Source organism: Stegodyphus dumicola, chromosome 6 (genome assembly GCF_044657685.1).
Source record: "Stegodyphus dumicola isolate Sdum_Otavi_A_Nest chromosome 6, ASM4465768v1".
In the NCBI taxonomy this organism is placed as follows: domain Eukaryota; kingdom Metazoa; phylum Arthropoda; class Arachnida; order Araneae; family Eresidae; genus Stegodyphus; species Stegodyphus dumicola.
This window is the reverse complement of record NC_140773.1, coordinates 29,931,830-29,950,263: the sequence shown is the minus strand read 5'-3', so window position 1 is coordinate 29,950,263 and position 18,434 is coordinate 29,931,830.

The window sequence follows — 18,434 nt, the reverse complement described above, 5'->3', positions numbered from 1 at the left end:
AATTTCATATTAATGTTACAAGAGCTCACTGAATAAATCTTCAGTTATCTTGTAAAATAACCGCAGGCATCTCCTATGAAAGACGTTAATTTCAATTATGGCTAGGAAGAGCGGTGTACATATGCATGCAAAATGAATATATACGAAGATTTTTAGTTATTCCCTTATTTGTTATACATATTACACACGAATATTGCAGAAATAAATTTTACTTGCTTTAGTTAATAAGATTAAGACGAAATTAAGTTAACACTAAGTAGGATCTTGTATAGTATTTTGCTAGCTCTTCAATAATTCTTTCCATATCTCTTCATTTGTCTATAAGCACTAAGATTTAGACATTTACTGCCTAGAGCTTTCTAAATTAATGGATTCTCCCAGAACTTAAATTTTATTTCAAGTTAGAGGTAAATCTTTGTTTAGGTAGTTAACTTTTAATTAATTATATAAAATAAATTTTGCACTGTGAGAAAATTTGAGTACTTGTATTTCTAACAGTCCAGAGGAAATAGAAGATATTTTAGCTACTTTTATTCTTAACAAGTTTTTAACTATGCAAATTAATTTTAATTTGCATATTATGAAAAGGAAATCGAAGATTATAATTACTTGTATTTTTTAGATGTTTTTAATTATACAAATTAAAATTTATTTGGCTACTTCTATTTATAATACCTGAAAGAAAATTGAAGATTATAATTACTTATATTTTTTATAAGTTTTTAATTATATAAATTAAATTAAAATTTCCTTATACCTCTTTATTTCATTTGAAATACGTGTGTCAACTCCCCCAACTCTAAAAGCAGTAAAGAAATAAAATTTGAGTACCAAAGGGAAGACTAATAATATATTTACATAGCACTGAGAAACGAGATTAATTATTGTGTTTTATACGGACCTTATCATTAATTACGAAAATATTAATTAGTTTTAATCATTTAATTTTTTGGTAAATCTTTTTCTAATATCAATAATTCATTTCTTTTCTCTTGTTGAATCACACTTCTCTTGTTGAATCTTTTTTCTAATATCAATAATTCACAGAAAGGAAAACATTATATTATTAAATAATTAAGAATCTGTATGTTTGTATTACATTCCTGTCATTGTGGAGATCTAGTGGCAGAATCTTTAGAACACACATAATCCTCCCTAACACTAGCAACTCAAAAACCAAATTTTGAATTTAGAAATTGCTATTTATTTACTCCATATTTTGTGGGAAATTAAGAAATTTTGTAGTAATAAACTCAGCTATTGTTCAATACGCTGCACTCGGCAAAGCTCTTACACCGAGAGCTAAATCAGTGTGTTTAATCTAAAGACTCGGATTTATCTTACTGTATTACCAGAATATCTATCCAATCACTCGGCAAAAGTCTTCAGAAGACATATCCTTATTTTTGTAAAATTTTCTCGAGGTAAAAGTGGTTGAAAAGGGGCTATTAAACAGCACATTCTGACGGTACTATTAAATAATATAACAACGTATTACTTAACACAGGCTGAAAGGTAAATTACATTTCAGGGTGAAATTTAAGATTACATTAGAGTGTATGAAAATAAAACTACAGGTGTACTCTTTTTATCTGGGCATACTTGTGTGCTCATGAGAATCTAAATAATTCATGAATTTCATCAACTGCAAAGTTTGTGCATAGTGAATTCAATGCTCTTAAATCCACATTGCTCTTGAAGTGATAGCACTTAATGTCATAAAATCGCAGCTCAGAATTAAAAAAAAATGTCGTTATACAGTCTCACTCTTTTTGGAAGCATGCACTAAGTCGAGACTCTGAACGGATCTGCGCGACTTATCACTTATGTCCAGTAAGAAACAGGAAATTTAAGAAGAGACATTTAAGAAAGAGCTTTTTGTTATTATCTCAAATAATTTAACAGAAGGCAGTCCTTGTGTCTCTGTTAAAACCGTCGACATTTGTGGCTAACTCAACAAATAAGGCATTTCCAACTAAGTTAAATCTTAGATAGCCCAAAGGCTACACAAAACTGATACGCGCAAATTGGCTCAAGCCTACCCTTTCAAGCTCTAATGGCAAAAGTAAAGCAGTGCTTAAGATAGAATGCTAATGCAGAATTTCAACTATTAAAGTATATTGAACTACGGTTATCGTGCTTGTGAAAATAGAAAATGGCCGAAGGCCGTACTAAGATATATCTCATAAATATTGTGACACGCATAATGAATTTGGTATTATGTGTTTTACCTACCCATGTCTCATTGCTTTTGCTTACATTTCTATCTCTTGCCTTGCCTCTGTATTTTTATGCTCACAATTATATTAGTTCATACTGTATAATTTGACAGATTTATTGTATGTAGCGGGTTTTCTGCAATTATGAGCATTTTTAAACATTGCTTCGAATTGGTTAATTGCACACCCATCTTCATACGAACGCCCCTGATTTTCATCGTCTACCGTGGATTGTTGGCAGTTAGGAGTAGTGCATTTCGGTTCATGTCATCGTCAGTTGATGAACTTTTGAAATTATGATGTGTTACCTATTCTTTCTATCTTCAAATACACGGACTTTACCTGCTGAAATGTATTAGAACTCACACATGTTAGAAAATCTTCCATTATGTTATACTTGGAGTAGCGAATATTTCCGCGGGCAACCGAATACAGCGCACGCACTGAGCCTGAATCGTGGCCTTAAGAACACAGAAAAACTCTGACTAAGCAGTCTAAAACCTCCCATTAAATACCATATCTTCCTATCTCATTTGAATGTGCGAGATCTAAAATTATTATTCTGGCGGGAAAGCGAGAAGTGACAGTAAAAGTACTAAAAAAAATAAAAAAAAAAAAAAATAAATAAAAAAAAACTGGTTAGATAAAATAAATAAATACCTTACAACGTCGCTGATATCTGCTCTAACTGAAGTGGGCTTTCAACAGAGCAGGAAATTGTGAGATAATTGATAATCTGTCATGTTATGCTAAACCAAAAAAACAGAGGAAGCAGCGGAATCGTCCGATAAACCAGGTCAGAAGATTCGGCACGGAACAAGAAGCGTTGACGGCAGGAACCCAGAAACAGCCAGCAACTATAAGCTCGAGTCAACATCAAGAAGGTGGCTTAGGAAAAACATGAGCTGCTTTCAAAAGAAAAGAGCCGATGAACAAGAAGGGCAGCTCTGGACCACGTCAAAGTCTAAGGGTTCAACAGAACAGCAGATTTTCCCTTCTGTTAGCAGTTTCTGCACAAAAGGATGACTAACTTCAACAAACAAAAGATGAATTAAAATTACTATATTAAAGTTTTGTTTTAATTCTTAAATTTACTATATTAAAGTTTTGTTTTAATTCTTAAATTTACTATATTAAAGTTTTGTGTTAATTCTAAGTATTAAGTTTCCTGGAATTCTTTTAGTTGTCTTGATAGAAATCTATTTTATTTTTGTACTGAGCAAGAAGATTTATTCTTTTCTTTAGCAGAATATTTTTAAGTTAAAACACAAATGAGATGTTCATTTTTAGTCTCAGTGACTGAGTGTAGGACATATTTGCATTTTTTCAATTAATTGAAGCAAGTTCGTTATTCTTTAATCTAGGAAATTTTGTTGAATATAAATGATTTGAAATTGTTTTCAGTGAAATCAAGTAAAATAAATTTAAATATAAAATTTTGTGAAATATCTGCTAAAGTATTTTTCCATGCTTGGGTAACAGAAATAAATATGTCTTGATAAAAGAGTTATGTGAAATATTAGACTATCAGACATTTTTCCCCCAATGGCTGGTACTTTCTTATAACGGCATTGGCCACTACTAAGGCCAGAAGTGGTGACCATTTTATTGTGGAGGTACGTGACAGGTGGCCACCGTTACTTCCTATGAAGGGATAGGCAATTCTGCATCCATCTTTTCTCAGGGATTCAATCTCAGGCCATTTGGTATCTCAGTCAGGGTACCCTAACCAATATACCGTCTGGGAGGCACTTTCAGATGTGTATATAACATAGTTGTCATTCATAATAACAGTGACCTAGAAATATATGACATCTGTTTTAAATGCCTAAACTTGACAAAACTAAAACGTCTATTCACCATTAATATTTGGAAACGATTTATGAACTTTTCGTCGGACGAAACATTATAATACCAGCAAATATTCTAAAATCATTTATAATCTCGTCCTCTTCGTTAAGAAATTTATTTGTGTCAACAACCACCAGAAACCTCAGATATTTTAATTTACGGAGCAATAGACGGCATAATTGTAATTAATATTAACAATAAAGTAGAAAAACAAAACATATGTCTTAAATGCCTAAAACTTTTTTTAGTGCTTGTTTAAATATTTATTCTGTTTGACTTGATTTATATTGCATTTATAGATGGTATGTATACTATTTTTACATGTTTTATCACACCTAATTATAATTGAGCATTTATTAATTATGAATTTGGGCAAGGTTCGTTTTGTATTTCAGCCTCTATGAGTTGGACTGATGAAAACACAAATTCTTTGGAGTACATTGAAGCTTTAAATTTTCTAAATTTGTATCATTAGCAATTCAGAAACAGGCTGATTCATTTATTCTTTCTGATGCACCAATTCCTTGAATTGGATGCATTCGTAATATTGTAGAGCCATTAGGCATTTTTTTGGAAGCAGGAAAGATGAAAAATGAGCACCATCTTCGCGCTAATCGATCCACGGACCCCTGGAATACGCGTCTAGCATGTAGACCACAACACCACGAAGAATCGCTAGTAAGGCAGGAGAAATACTTTATATACTCCCCCTTTTGGGGAGTTTTAGGGCGACTAGTATTTTTAGGGGACCCAATCGCCAAATCCTGTGTGTGAAGAATCATCATCCAACATTCTTTTAGTTCGGGCGCCACTTCAGGGATAGGTATCTTTTTTGGAAGCAGGAAAGATGAAAAATGAGAAACGCTTTCGCCGGGAATCGAAACATGGAACTCTGGAATACGCGCCCAGCATGCAGACCGCCACACCAAGAAGGCATGCTAGGGAGGTGGGAGAAATATCTTCTAATATAAATTCTTCTTTAATTTTTAAAATTTTTCACTCCTGCTTTTTGCATTTAATTGAATTTCAAACTGAACACGTTTTCATGATTCTCATAATGGTTTATTGCTTTTGCAATGTAATTATTTAATTTATTACAAGCTCTTTATTCCAGGCTCAGTATGCATTGACTGTAAATTTTCAATTCAATTTAATAATACACGCGCGGGCACACTTATGTCCATATATATATATACATATACACACATACACACGCATATATATACAGAGAGAGAGAAGGAAGGATGTAGAGAAAGTGATGTAATTCAATTCATAATCTTTTGATTTCTCATTCGAAAACTCCTCTATAATAAAAATACGAAACACAGAATACATTTTTTAACTTTAAGTTGAAGCACATGTACGTGTAAATGTATATATGCATTGATGCATATTTTTCTGTTAAATTGGATGATGCAGGAAACTGAAAAGTACACATTTCGTCCCTCCCGTAGAGACAACTCATCAGCTATTTTATCACACTTCACTTCGAAAGTTATGAAAGTTATTTTCGAACACTGCTGCCAGATATTTACCTAACACTTCACGTTTCTGCGATATTAGAACAGCTTCCTCTCCAAATGCAGAGTACTTCCGAAAATACTTCTGAAAATACTTTCCCACGAAAATGAGGTAGCTAATGGAAAACAGAATGATAAGTTTCTAAAGTTGAACATTGTCTTTCCGCGCAACAGCCTGCGATCCATGATTCTGTACCAAGAAAAATAAGTATATATTTTCTGCATAGTTTTCTACAGTGTCTTAAGTGGCGGAAATTTTATGATTCTGTATTGGCTAAATGATGTGGTAATGGTTTTATGAATGACGCTAGAGATACTGAACAACTTTTCAACTTTCATATGTGGTTGACTATTACCAGCAAAATACAAATGCTGTTTGCACATTTTTAGGCTACTTTTGCCCACTTGGAAATTTTTTAACTGCAACTATATTTTTGAAAGCGCATGTCTATTATCCGACAATTTTGATTTCATGCAAAAAATGGCGCTTTTAAAGAAGCAATGGACGGAAGATTATGTTTGTGCTCTTTCCGAAGAAAATTATTCGTATTTAGTTATTAAAAAATGCTGTGAAAATCATGAATTTCCTGTATCCAAAGCAAGGGTGGTTAATATTATCAATAAGAAAGGGAAAAAGTCAAAGTTCAGCTTCAAGCAGAAAAAGTTGTATAAATTGCATATACAAGTAGAAAAACTGAATACTTCGAATGTTGCAAAGGTGCGAAAACGGGAGGAACTTTAATGCTTAAGGGCAATTTGCGAAAAAAAAAGACAATTGCATTATCATTAAAATTCTCCGTATCAACTGTAAATCAAAGTGACTAATGTAGACTTGAATATTGAAAGAAAGGATAAAATGTAACGTGCATGTTTTTCTCCACATCATATCCCCGAAAGCAGAACACGCTGCAGATTTATTTATGAAATATAATTATTAGGATAAAAATGGAAAAATACTGTCATAATAGATGAATCTTGGGTATATTTAAATGACCGCAGTTAAAAGACATCCATTTATAATCTTCGAAGAGAAAATAATCTAAACAACATTTTCAAAAGGGATTTATAATTGTTACTGGATTTTGATATAAGGACAAATAAAAAACAAAGAGTTTTCAGAAAACTGTTAAGGTGAACTCCACATATTATCAGTAATATTTAATACCAATTTCTCAAATATGAAATACCTTCTATTTATCCATAGTGCCTTCATTCAGTAGAGATGCATCAAGACAAAGCACGTAGCCGCACGACAAAATGCACTGCAAAATTCTAAGAAAAAATAGAACGCGGAACTTGTATCAAAGCCTTCACTCACTCGTATCCGTACTAAATCACACACTTCACTCATATCCGTACTCAATCACACACTTCACTCATATCCGTACTAAATCACACACTTCACTCATATCTGTTGTAAATCCCCTGGTATATCATCCGCGGAGTTATGCACTTTTAGAGTTTTAGAAAGCGATTTGTTCAAATGTAGACTCGCAATGCTTCTTAGACTTTGGAAAGCTGTTAAAGAGAAATGGGATAAATACCTCTTTCGGTACTAAAAAAGGTTTTATTGTCTTGGAAATTACGATATAGAAAAATTGTGAAGAATAAGGGACAGAATTATTTAAAACATAGATGGAACATTTTAAACTGTGTTTAAAACATAGTATCTAAATCGTTTATTAACATGGCAATTAAAACACAAATGATAATTTTAAATTGTATTTGAGACAGAGTATTTAAATGGTATATTAACGTAGCATTTAAAACTTTAAAAAACACAATTTCAGGTAAAATAATTTTGTAAATAAAATGAAAATTATCTAAAAATGTGCAAACGGCCTCTGTAATTATCAAATATGTTCAATCTACTGGCAAAATTCATATACCGCTTATTTTTAATTTTTGCAGTTGCTTTAAAGGCAGTTTTATTAGATTTTGAATCACATTTTCGTGAAAAAGAATAAAAAATGAATTTTTAAAATAATTCAGAATCCAGATTAATAATACCCAAGATACAATAGTCGTTGCACATTTTGCGCTATACGTTTCTGAGTTATACAAAATACAAAGCAAACCCTAGATCACCATAAATCAACTCTTATGACTTTTTAAAACCAGAAAGGATAATAATTATGACAATAGTAAATTTTATAAGTCATATATTACTGTGATGCTAAGTAAAGTCCAATGTTATGCTAAATACGTTGTTCAATGAATAGCCCACCGTTTTTTTTGGGGGGGGGGATTAATCAATTACAGTGTTACAGGTCAATACTGCCAAGAGGTAAAATTAATTAAATGCAATAAAGTCAAGAAGTAAACTAAATAATCACGGAATACTTTCAAGATTATAAAATTAACCAAAATGATTATTTTAATCGCGAGACACAAATATATCGAATTGTACAGGGTGATCTTTTTTTTTAAAGTGACAGTGTTTGGAGCACCCTGTAGCCCGATCTAATAGACGGAATAGCATCAAACTTGGTATTTAGACTAATCAAGACATGGGACATCAAGACATACAATCGTACAGTTAAATTATTAATGTTTATTTACTACATTAACTTCCCCGGTGAGGAATTAGACCACATTCAATGTGAGCACCGTTCTCAGAAAAAACACCATTTATTCTGTGCACAACGTTCTCCAGAGCCGTATGTAACATATCACGAGGAATATTCCGCATTGCCTTTGTTATGTTGTCCTTTAGAATAGACAAATTTGATACTCCACCAACATAAACTTGAGATTTCAAATAACCTCAGAGCCAAAAATCGCATGGCGTGAGGACAGGGAATTGAGGCGGCCGTGTAACTGGAAAACTGCGACTTATTACTCTATCATCAGTGAAGTTTTGGTGCAACAGCTGCTTTACCTTATTGCTAATGCGTGGCGAAGCACCATCCTGCATAAAATTGTCTGTTGGAGACGGTTTCTTTGTTGAAGTTGTGGAATAACAAACGTTTGCAGCATTTCGTGGTATCTTTCTGCATTTATGGTGCACGTTTGGGGTCCTGTCGGAGTGATGGTCTCAAAAAAGAATGGCCCAATTACGAATTCAGCTGTGAAACCACACCAAACAGGGAATTAGGGGGAATTTAATGGGATTTCGTGCACGCTGTGGGGCTGCTCAGAAGCCCAAATTTAGTTATTTTGGCATTTACGGACCCATTGAGATAAAAATGGCACCCCTCTCCCCACAGAATGTGCCATGGGAAAGCTTCAAGAATTTCTACCCTGGCAAGAAACTATAGAGCGAATGTCACTCGCTTATCATAATCACTTGGTTTCAGGTCGTGCAAGCGGCTGATTTTGTAGGGGTAAAATCCAATAACGCGCCCAAAACTTTCCATACCGTTCAATAATTCATGTCCAATTGTCGAGCTACACCCCGTGCCCTACTAGTACCAGCAATGGTTTCCTGCGATCCTTCGACAATTGCAGTTGCCACATCAGTTATTACATCTTCTGATACTGGTTTACGTCGTCTCCCAGCGCGAATGGTCAGTGACCCCGTTTCCTCGAACTTCTTAATCATTTTCTTAAGACCATTCAGCGATAAAGGCCCCTTTCGTATTTTTTTTTCTGATTCGAAATTCCCGAAGATCTGCGGATTCATTACATTGATTCATGTGATAGTTGATAGTTGATAGTTGACGGGGGACGTGTGCACCATCCCTTTACTGTAATGGTTAATTGGCATATGCAACACGTCCACCTCTATCTTGAGCCAGATGGGCCACACAGGCGCCTCGCACCATACACCGAAACCCAGCGACCAGGCCATCCGGGTGGCAGTCCAAAAGACCAAAGAAGCCCCAGAAGCATGTTCACACCAACCGCGCGGGCCTAGTATTTATTGAGTCAAAGTTCAACAAATACATGGCCAGACAAGGGCTCAAAAACAAAATAAATTGATAAATAAAGGGTACATTTGTAGTTTAGACAAAGCATAAGATTACAAAGGTGCAAGTGCCAGTTTTGAATAAATACTATAATCACGTAGACATAATTAGAACAAAACACATACAGATAGCGATAACAATAGAAAACCAAAGGAGTAAACATCATTACAAAACTACTACTGCTACATACTACAATACTACAAAACTACTACTAGAATACTTACAAACAGTACTACAAACTGATACAATGCTAAATATTACAAAACTGCTACTGCTGCTATATACTAGGCTGATAATAATGCTGATAGTATGATATCGATGATGTAATGATCTTAATACTGATGGTAAGTTCAATACAATAGTTAGTGTACAAAGCAAGGATACAATACATAAATACATTATGCAACTATATAAATACCAATAAAAGGTAAAGAGGATACATTATACAACTATATATACATATATATATATACACATATATACATATATATACATACACACATATATACATATATACACACATACAGATATATACCAATACAAGGTAAAACGATACTAATGATTCTGTACGAGATGCAAGACAAGATAGATAATTCAATATAAGATCAATAAGCCATATTGTTCAATACAATAGTTAATGCAAAGTTAATAAAACACAGCTTCACCAGTAACGCCCGTTCCGGTAACGTGAGAGGCATGTCCACTGGAGCTCGTTTCCTTCAGCTGAGATTATTTGTCGGTGCTGTCTACTACTTGCTTTTATAGCCCCTATTACTGGCGCTGTCATCGCACAACATTTGCATTTTTCTTTGATACCCGCGTTTTATGCTAATTCTCGTTATTGTAAGCTACAGCAGCGCCACAAAATGCGCTAGCCGCGATTTTTGGAACTAAAACTTTTTTTCACGGAATCCTTTTTCCCATGTCTTGATTAGTCTAAATACCAAGTTCGGTGCCATTTCGGCTATTAGATCGCGCTGCAGGGCGCTCCAAACACTGTCACTTAAAAAAAATCACACTGTATTTAAATTTATAATTTTCAAACATTGAGGTAATTCCCCAGCGCGATCCAAAAAGAACACACACATACATATATATAGATAGATACAGATAGATACAGATAGATAGATAGAGATAGATAGATATAGATAGATACAGATAGATAGATAGATAGATAGATGCGTATGTGTGTAATATCTGACTCGGTTATCCAAAACATTCTTAAATATTCTTTTAAACAAAACATTTTTAACGGGTTACTGTCTTCTTATGAATTAAGAAACACAGTATTTTATGTTGTCTTTCAGATATTCTAGTCTGTCTTATAAAATTAAATAGCGAACAAAATTATAGATCTTATCGAAAAATAATCTTACAAATTCTATTTAAAAATGAAACAATATACTTCGTTTTATTCTAAAATAATAAAGAAATATGTTTTCCCAATTTTATTCCAGAATTTTTGTTTCCTATAATATCTGCGATTTCTAAATATCTTTTCTTTTAGGTTGAGCTATATTTTAATAAATTATTTTGAGCAACCAATTGTTTTCTTCCATGAAAATTTGATCATAAAGAAAAAATGAAACGTATTTTATTTTCTGGATTTTACGAAAAATCTATGAAATGAAATATCTGTTTTTCCCTTTTTCCAGTGAGATTACTTAATAAATTCTTTTATTCGTAAACACTTGGAAAACTTAAGTAATATAAGCAGTTAGTTTTTGAAACATTATCAATTTAATAAAGGCTAAATCCTTTTTTAATCCAAAAAATATTTATTCCAACAAAAAATTCTGCAATTTTTTTTATTTGAAGAAACATTTTTAGAAGAAAAATATATCTTATCTCTGGTCTGTAGTAATGCATGCATTTATTCAGAGCATGTAGAATGAAATAGCAGAATATGGAGGGAATAATAATCATCACTGATGTAATTTTGCCCTAACAAATTAGTAAAAACATTCATATGCACTTACGCTTGTTAACAGAAGAAAATAGAAATTTTTCATCTAAAATTAAACTAAGTTTAATACCAGAGCCTTAAGAGAAAGTTAAAACTAAAGGAAAATATAAACCGGGAAATATAAACCGATTCATATTTCTCTGGCATATTAATTATAGGGAAATATTCGAAAAACGGTATAATGAATAAAAAGATAAAATTTATTTTTTTTTTCTTAAATGCAATGTTCCAAACGAAATTTATTTTCTTTTCATTTACCTTCTTTTTACGTTTTTTTATTACTCCAGTGTCTCCTCCAAGGTGAGATTTAAACAAATTGTTTTCGCTTTTGTTTTTAACTCTGTTAACACTAAGAACAAAATAATCGAATAGATAATAAAAATAATCTCAACACTAATTTATGAAAGATATTTAACAAAATTAATGCTAACACTCTTCTCAATAAGGGAGGGGATTCACAGACAGAAAATGTATCGATCGAAATGAGACATGTTGACATTAGGTATTTAGAAATTGCACTGTTTTTGGAAAAATATTCGTTAATATGGTTCTATAATAATATGGTCTTATCATTTAAAACGTTGAAGTGATAAGAAGTACATCAGAAATAAATGCCTATAGAATTAAAAAAATCTGATGTGTACACCACATGACTTCCTTGTACGGAATATTAAATTATACGCATTTTTTCTTGCATTTTATTTAAACTTATTGGATTGAATTTAATCTACTTCGCCGACAGCGTATAAACCACAATAGAATAAATGAATTCTTTAAAATTCACTCTATTTGTTTACCATAGCGACATTCTGGCGCTAGGTTTACTTAACAGTATTATATTTCATTCATATTATAACTCAGAATGCACAAAATGTATATCATTTAAATAATTATCTAATTGTTGCCACATGTTCTATTCAAATACTATAATAAAGCTAGAACGATGTATAAAAGAAATTAAACAAACAAAACAAAACAGAAACAGTTTTTCACAGAAGATTAAGTATTTCTTATTTAATTAATTCAGTTCTCACTTCGCGAGAAGGCAAAAATACATACACACTCAAAATATCTATATTAAAAATTACAAAGTAAATCTCAAACGCTTATTTCCTCGAAAAAATTCCAGAAAGAATTAAGCATGATTTAATTGGCAATAATAAATGAATGCGTTATCTTTGTTATTGTGAAGCTAAGTTTCTCTAGATTGGCAACAAATCCACTAGTTTCCTGTTTCAAATGTAAACATCAAGGCCGCCATTAAAAACCGGCTTAGCGGCAATTAAATAACTTTAAATTGCTGATAATTCTAAACATATTGCACACAGATTTACTAAAGGCATAAAATCCTTAACCGGAAGATAAAAACAACATAATTCAATCATTTTTAAAGCAAAAAATGTACAATTTATAAACATATAAGAGTAAGGAAACTGAGATCACTGAGCCGGGTAATAGAGTGGATATATATATAAATATATTTATATACGTTTGGTGCTGCCGATTGCAACCAAAATACGAGGTGCACATCTACATGTTATAGCAGTCCTATATACAAAATTTCAACGTTCTGAGACTACTCGTTTCTGAGTTATGCGAGATACGTACGTACGTACGTACGCACGTATGTACATACGTTCTTACAGACGCCACGAAAAATTCTCTTCAGAATTAATTTTAAAGCAGTTTTATAAGTTTTTTGAAGGAAAAGCTTATTTTATTATGTCCTTACGTACAGATATGACGCAAATACATCGTTAAATTGCGTTCGATAACGGTCAAAATGGATATTATCTTTGAAATATGCTGCCTGAAACTTTTAGCGATTACAATACTTCCTTTTTACTTCGTACAAGGAAGTAAAAATAAAAACGAACTCAACAAAAGAAGTTGAAATTCCGTAAACGTTTCTTTGCGTTTTCCTGTTGTTGTATTATCAATGTATTACACATCCAAGCATACCGTCAGAGCCGCAAGAAGGTTAGACTTCTACCAAAGAATATATATGGAACAAGGCGGAAGGTAAAGTCTGCGCATATAGTATTTCTATGGATTTTAATTACAGAATTTTTGGAATATAATTAGAAGTTTATGATATGAAATAAAATTTTCTAAATTAAGCAAAGCTAAAAGCAAACCTGGATTTTAAACGATTAATAATGTTTCATGAAAGGGATATAAATGACAAAAAAGTGATCTTGATGTGAACAAAAGCTAACCTCTTTGTTAAATGTGATTGCTCCTCGTAACACATAAGTGATATATTCATACAGTTAATTACTTCTCTTTTATCGATGCTTTTACAGCTCTGAAGATATATTCAAAGTATTAGATGAGTTAGTGATCAATAATCTATAAAGGAAAAATTCTTCTAGACAATAGAACATAATGAAACCCACATTTCAAATAGTTTCTCATTATGATTAGCAGTAATGATCTGGGAAATGATTTCGTTAAATCCATAAATTACTTTCAAAGAAACCTAATTTAGAGAAACGAATAATTTTACTTAAAATTGGAGTATTATTAGAAGGTAACTGAACATTTTTATTGATATATACAGTGTGATATAACGAAAATACCCACCTTAAGATACTTACAAGATTTTTTTAATCTTTGACCCTATAAAATCCTTTATTATTATACAGGGTGTTTATAAATGAATGATGGAGTTAATAAATCAATATATTAGTTTGCCCGTGGTAAAAGGTGCATCGTAAGCATTAGAAACTGTCCAAGTGTCTCATGCACTACCTACTGTTTGCTTGTCATGAGTACTGCGCAGCCGCAGTGTCAGTTTCCAAGATGGCGACGCAACAGGAAAGGTCTTTCCATGTCCTCTGTTTTGAGATGTCCAGATATGTTGTTACAGTGCAGCGTAAGTTTCGTGCAAAGGTTGAGGAAAGACCCACACCACAAGAATAACATTTGAGAGTGAAACTGATATTTTGTGAAAACTAGATGCCTTTTTAAGGCAAGATTTATGGCCGACCTCAAGTGTCTGATACAAACGTTAAAAGAGTGGGTGAGGAGTTTCGGTGAAGTCCTTGCAAATCATTTAGTAAAGCAAGGAGGAACTTGAACACGTCAAATAATACGGTGTAGAAAGTTCTGCGTGGAAAGTCATAAGTTCTGTGAAGAGGGGCAGTTATAAACGGACGAAGTTGGTTTTGTAGAAAGACTTATGTTGTGCGATGAAGTCACTTTCTGTGTAAATGGCAAGGTCACTAAACGCAATGTCCGTATCTAGGGAAGCGAGAAACTATATACACAGTTACAGTATATACACAGTCTCCAAAAGTGAATGCTTTCTGGCTGGTGTCCGGCAGGAAAGTATATCGCCTATTTTTCTTTGAACAAGAAACTGTGATTGCTGACTCATTTCGAGACATGTTAGAAACCTGATTATTACCCAAGATGAACACCAATTATGACGATTACATTTTGCAACTGAACTGTTCCGTTCCATATGCTATAAGGTTTGACCATATAAGTAATACATCGATTTATTATTAATCGCACTATTCATTTATAAACACCCTGTGTGTGTTAGTGTGAAAGGCCGAAATGGAGAATGTCTACATTCTCAAGTGAATGTCAACACAAACCAAATAGGTTGATGAAAGACCGAATATTTTATTATATTCTTATATATTTGGATCATCATCGGTGTATGTCGACAAGCACAGCTATTCTCTAAAGGAGGTCGGAAGAAGAAGCCGAAAAGACAGACAGAGAGGCATCGTGAAAGCCATTGACTCTTGTACAATTCAAAGTGTCATAACAGTTTACGTTTTTGCAATAAATAAGATTACGTAACGTCAATCACGTAATTAGGTAATTATTATTCATGTTTTTTTTTTCTTTTCTCATTCAGAATATAGTGTTAATTTCAATTTCAACGGTTTATTTGCATGTGCTGTTACTTAAGTATTCTACTACTTTGACATATAATATCATAATACGTTTCATAATAACGTATGATTTAAAAACATAACAAAAATATTTTTATTCAGCATTCACCATCAGTGCATGGTGAGAAATAAGGACATTTTGAAAATATTTTGAACATACAAAAAGCGACTCTGTGAATACTGATATTTACCGTAGAAGATCGAAATTCTCCAGATTTCGGTCTTTCACGGAAACACACACGGAAGATAAATTCACGAATATTTAACTGTACTTCTGTTATTAAAGAAATCAATTTATTTCTCACGTAAAGTAAATATTTATTTGTTAATAATCTGTTCTTTATTCACAGCCATATTTATTTTATCCATTAGTTATATTAGTTGGATATTTTAGTTAGTTAGTTATTATATTAGATATTTATTATATTAGTTAGCTCGATACATTATTTTTCTCTTTATTAACGGGGTACATTAAATGGAAACGTTTTAGGTTTAGGTTATTATTATGGCAAAGCACTCGAGGGTTATTTGCCTGTTAAGTGAAAAATACAAAATCTGAAAAGAGCATTTAATGCGCGTTTCGATTAAAACAAAACATTAATCGATAGAACGATAACATTTTAGGCGCCACAGATACCAATGGATGCTACTAATCATATTTCTATGACAATGATATTCTTCAAAAATTCTATCTGGCGATAAATTTATGAGAAACATGACAAAAGTATTACTATGTTTTACTACTTTGGGCTGCGATGAACTCCTCCATTGATGAAAAGCGCCGCATCGATTATCCAGCCATCGATAGTAGCGGCTGTGGTTGAAGCCTTGGCACGGGAGGGCCTGAAGTTATTGTCAGGACTTCTCAAAGTGTTTTGATTTATGGACTGAACGGCATGATTTATAAGGAATAGATCGTTTTCTGTCAAGTCTCTCAAAATGCGAGGTTAGCGATACTATCAAATAGAATGGCGGCAGGGGTATTGGTTACTAACAAAGAAGTATGACAGCAAACATACTTTTTCAGAAGAAACAAACCGAGTTTTTAAATTGAAATTTAAATTGGAATATTACATTCAAAAGAATTACACCAAGACATCTATTTGATATTAAAAAAAGGAAAACAACGAATTCTGAAGATATTCAAGATATAAAATGAAGTAAATAATTTACATGATGATTGGTAACTATAATAAGTATTTCTCATCCGAGGCGTAGGGCCAGGAGGGTAAATATACATTATCTTGCCAACAAGGAATGATATGTATAATTCCTATTGACTGAGACACCTACATAAGAAACCACTTCATGTAAGAAATACAAATGCCCTATTCTAACTTCTGCACACAATACTTTTATCATATGTTGCGCTGAATAATATATGAAATTTAGAGTTTTCGGTTTTTCCTTTTTTGTTAATGTAATACAAGTCTGTCTCAGGCACAGTCCATTGTTTCCTCGACGATGATATGAGAAGGAAATTTAGCACGTATGAAGGGATTTATCTCAGGTACTACGTATTTACTTCCTTGCTGAAGTAAAGGAAGTATTTTTAGAATCGCAAAAACATTTGGGTCACATAATTCAACGAATCTAACCTTTTTCATAGTTTCCGTATCCAGTTCGACGATTTTTGGTGTGACGTCTGGAAAATAAGAACACTTTTTCCGAAAACGAATCGTAAAATGGAATTAAAATGGATGCAAAAAGAATTTCTTTCGTGATGTTTGTACGTACATATATACGTATGTATGTATGCATCTCGTATAATTCGAAAGCGATTAGCCATAGAACGTTCAATTTTTTTATATAAAACTGCTGTAACATCTAGTTGTAAACTCTTAATGCAATCAGCTGCAAAATGTGTGTAGGGATTGCAGTTTTGGACCAAAAGTTGATTACCGTATTCGGTATTTTTTAGATCTTAATACCGGTAGTAGAAATTTTAGAAAAAGAAAGGAAACACAGGTATTTCTTTGTTTTATTTGCCAGTTTTATTAGAGAGAGTAAATATCATATAAAATCATTTGTAACTCATAAATTATAACAGTATATAAATAATCACAAATAAAAAGAAACATCTTATGTAAAATCACAAAAAAAGTGCAAATATCATTATTCAGTCTGTGGTACTACTAGAAATTTTTGAAACGTGATCTGAAAAATCATAATGCATCATTTGTACTGTTATTAAGCCTGGAACGTAATTTTGTGTAATTTTGTGCAAAAGTCACCAACTGTCGAAAATGCTCTTTCAGTATCTGCGCTAGTTGGTGGTACTGTTAAGCAATGCGCGATATAATTTTTCCAAGTATTTACCTCTAAATTCCTCTTCTTCAAATAAATCGATTTCTCGTCGGATAATTTTGGATGTAACTGACTTCTGTATTGTATTTTGGTTTGTTGATATTTGCTTAGTTATCTCTAATTCTAATTTTTGTTCAAGAGACTATATCTTTCCACTATGGATATCGACTTTGGTGTCATCATCATCTTCGATAACTGAAGTGAATTCTTCTGAATGTTGATAGGTTTGTGTGTAAAATATTTTAAGAATACTTACTATAAACTTGATCAAATTTGATTTGGTTAGTCTCCTTTCTACTTTATTCATTTTCATTTTTAAAATCATTATAATTATGCAAATACCGTAAGACATTTTCTATTTCGGTATTTCAGTATTTGAGAAGATGAATAATTTTAATACAAGAGATTACGTGTACTTTAAATTACATTCATTGAATGTTTTTATTCAGAACATTCATTATTTTTTATTGAAACGAATATTACCGACAAACTGAAAATGAGGACAATGTATTAAGTTCATTATTTTTGATTAAAAGTCCTTTTTTCAAATTTAAAGAAATTCTACAAGAAATTTAATAGAATATAAACTACTTATTTGTTTTTTTTATAATTTTTCTCAAATGTTATAACATTTATTTATATATATAACTTGTAATCTATTAAGACTATTCTAGATGTAGAATAGATATTAGGTACATGTGACATAATAAATGAAGTACTTTTTCAAGTAATAAAGATGTGTATCA